The 3,673-nt window shown below is 42.9% G+C and overlaps 1 long non-coding RNA gene across 1 annotated transcript; it reads left to right on the forward strand.

Annotated features, from left to right (window-relative positions):
• Nucleotides 1-1,661: 1,661 nt before the first annotated feature.
• LOC119342120 lies at nucleotides 1,662-2,848 on the forward strand. Its single transcript, XR_005165392.1, has 3 exons — nucleotides 1,662-1,915; nucleotides 2,328-2,453; nucleotides 2,541-2,848. It is a non-coding gene; the product is annotated as an uncharacterized LOC119342120 (long non-coding RNA).
• The last annotated feature ends 825 nt before the right edge of the window (nucleotides 2,849-3,673 follow it).

The raw sequence follows: 3,673 nt of genomic DNA on the forward strand, positions 1-3,673 counted from the left end.
GGGAGCCCCGTGCCTTCCTCGCGCCAAACTCCACCAGCTGAGGGGAGATGAGATCTCGCCGTCACCGACGTTGACCGGGCTTTGCCAGGCGGTGCGCCTCGGTGGCGACAAGGGGAGGACGTGGGAGAGGGGTGGAGTCCCGATGACGCCACGGTTGCCCTCCCGGTCGCCCGCGGGAGCGACGTGGGAGGGCGATCCTTCCTCCCTTTTCGTGTCCCGCCAAGAGGTCATATGTATGCTCATTATGTGTTGTATTCTCTTGAAAATACATTATGAGTTAATATACACACCCTTTATGAGAGAGAAAAATGAATATAGCTCCAAGGGTGTTTATACGTAGTGTCCTTGTTAACGGCATTGCATGGAGGCTCCTTGGACGCGCTCGTCCGGATGAAAACCCAAGATTTGACCTTCAGTGGTTGTCGAATAATGGCGTCGTTCTTTTTTTTGAAGGTATCGCTTTGGAAAACTTTTCTTGTAGTTCATGCATTGTTAAGGGCGGTTGACGGTGTCATTACTTGTATGTTATATGTCTTTGTCGTGTCGTTTTTCTTTTCTGTTTCTTTTATTTATCCGTATTTTTGCGTGCATCCTCAGTGTCTAGACTATGTCTGTATATTTTGTCGTTGTAGAGACCAGATATAATTAGTATTATATTGATATTAATATCTTACTCTTTGTTGGAAACAAAATGGGTCATGAACAACCATGAGGGTTTGCATAAAATGTGAAATTCTTGTATATGTTCCAGAAAGAGCGGCACCAGCGGAAATCATAGGCTTCATACCGTGTCTACTACGTAGTACACTCGCACATTGGCCAATGGCCATTCATGTTCTTGCTTCGATGTCTCAAGTCTCATCTAAGAGTGGGGTACATTATGAAGCAACAAGGACCAGATCACATGAGGAGACTGATCATTAAGCTAGCTCACCCACTAAACTAATCAAACCAGGTCAGCAACGACGATAGACGCTAGCAGAAATATTTCTTTTCTGTATACTGTATTATGGTGTCTATCCACGTTCGGCCCGGTCACCGTCTCCATCCAATCCCCTCCCTCGTGGAAACTAACAACACGAGATGCTCTCCTGCCTGCGTTTCCAAGAGGCATGTGCGTTTTCTGCGTGGATCGGAACGACGCTAGCTCGCGATGATTGATTCAAGGTGGGAGCCCGGGCATATTCTTCACGTAATCACGTTTCTATGGCTCTGTTTGGATACTCTAACACAGTTAGAGTTAGAATTATTTTCTAACCCACTCTAACCCAAATAAGCACCTCTCCATCGGGATAATTGGGTTAGATGGAACTAACCCATTCTAACCCTCTCTATTTGGATACTTTTGGGTTATTTGAGTCCCCAACTAAACCCAAACTAGCTCTAACCCCATGATGACATTAGATCATTGATGGCGCGCGCTGCGACACCCGTCTAATTGAAAAACAGTATAACACAGCTACCTTGGAGCCTCCACAGTGTTTTGGGCCTCTCAGCCGTCGGATCAGTCTGATGTACGCTCTTGATTAGCTTGGTCGTTGTCAGATCGATCAACGCTTGAAATGCCGTTTCGCGGGCTGCTGCTCCGCAGAGCGAGCGCCGGTTTCTGTCCGTAATCGGGCCGCAAAGGCCCATTCGCTTGGATTGTCCAGCCCCCAACCCTGAACTGCACATTTTCTATTCCTCTAACCCTGATGCGCTGCCGTTCCTTCGTCCACGACGCGCCGCCGCCGTTGTCCGTCCCGCTGGCGAGAAGATTGGTCATCCTTCTTTTCTTCCCTTTTCTGGGTCCCGTTCTCTCCTCCGGCGCGCGCGCGCGAAACTTAATCCCGCCCTTGCGTTCGCTGGCGGCGATGGATGACCTCAGATGCCATCATGCCAATGCCATGGAATACTCTTCCCACCTTCCGTGACGGTACGTACGAGTCTGTTCTCTTCTCTTGATGCCGCTTGCGTGATGTGGTTGCAGTTTACCCAACCAACAGATGAATAGGAATAGCAGCGGCAAGACGTGCTTGCACAACTGCACATTCACAACTTCCCCTTTCTAGAGTGGTTACTACTTACTACACCATGAGTATGGTGCAGATTAGTGTCTCACTTTGGTTTTGTGAAGGTATCTTGCTTACTAATCAGCACATATCATGTTCTATCGTTTCCAGGTTCATGTGTATTTGCTACCGGGCCTCAGTCTCGCTTTCTAGCGCAGAGGATAAAGATTAAATATTTTTTTTGTTAATTTTGATTTCATGTCGCTATTTTGATTCCTTTGCCGGTAATATATTTATGCTAGAATATCTTCCATTACATCTGAAGTATATCCCCAGGGTTCAAATCGAGGGGATGGGTAAAGCACCCGCTAATACTAATATTGGCAATATTGTGTTCGACATCATCTTGGCCCCAGAAGAATATTTACATACAGATGAACATGTAGCCAATCTTCTGCACAGGTATGTGATAATTTATGTCATAAATAATGTAGCTTTTATGGTTGGTACAAACGAAACAACACCCTTTTTTTTTTCCTGAAAATGTAGGTTATAGAAGAAGCTCATCTTCCGATATTCTAAAGCTCATCTTGTGGTTCATTATAGGTATAACATGGTTATTGTTTGTTCAATCAAATGGTCAGCCTAAGATCCTTGAGCTTTAAGTCCATGTCCTATCACAATAAAGGCATATGTTTTTGCATATTTCTCTCTTGTATGTTCAAGTGCAAATATAGATCATGGTGTTGATATTATTTTTTTTGCTTTGGAATTGGATGTTATCTTTTGCTGGTAATATATTTGTGCTAGAACAAAAACTGATGTCAAGTTTTTTTTATTCTAATTGTTAAACCGATGCCAAGTATTTAAGCTGACATGTGGCCTCCGGGTCAAACCAACTTTTTCTATGGATATGGCCTTGAAACATTCTACTTTGAACAGTTCAATTTGTATCCATTATTATTCAGTATTTTGTAATTATTTGTTAAACATATTTTATTCTCATTTACAATGGTCGAGCGCGGCAACGCGCGTCTTCATGATCTAGTTTCTCAATATGATAATAGAAACTTCGGTAAATGCATGGACTCATGAAAAACAAAAGTTAAATTTTGTATACTAATACATGTATGTTGGACAGTAATCAAAGGAGTCAATAATCCACATCACAAGTGTCTTAGAAAACATCTCAACACGTTAACAATTTGCAAAACAAACCAAAAAATAATTACAAAATAACATAAATAAATAGCCAAAGTTACAGCCTGTCCAAAAGACAACACTTTGGGTAGTTTATATTTCATTCATAGAAATGATTGCCTCGCTTTTTTCCAAGGGCCATAGAACGTCAATGTAACACTATTTTTCCGAGAGTACGCCAAAGACGTATTATATTTTTATAGAAGGCAAAAAGTTTAATTACAAGAAGCTGGCATAGAATGCGAACATTCAAGCCAGCCGACTCCAGCAGATCAAACTAAGGCTACTCTCTCACAAATCGTAAGTGAACGTAATATTTCATTAATGAATGGAGTACTATCCCAAAACACATTCAGGTGGTCGCTGATCCGTTGTAGGTGCTCTAAGACCTCCTCCAATGCACTAGTGCTAAAATGAGGCCGGTCATAGTGGGGAGTAACTTAGACTAGTAGTTACTAGTCTATGTTACTACCTACCTTTAT

This window comes from Triticum dicoccoides, chromosome 7B (genome assembly GCF_002162155.2).
Source record: "Triticum dicoccoides isolate Atlit2015 ecotype Zavitan chromosome 7B, WEW_v2.0, whole genome shotgun sequence".
Classification (NCBI taxonomy): domain Eukaryota; kingdom Viridiplantae; phylum Streptophyta; class Magnoliopsida; order Poales; family Poaceae; genus Triticum; species Triticum dicoccoides.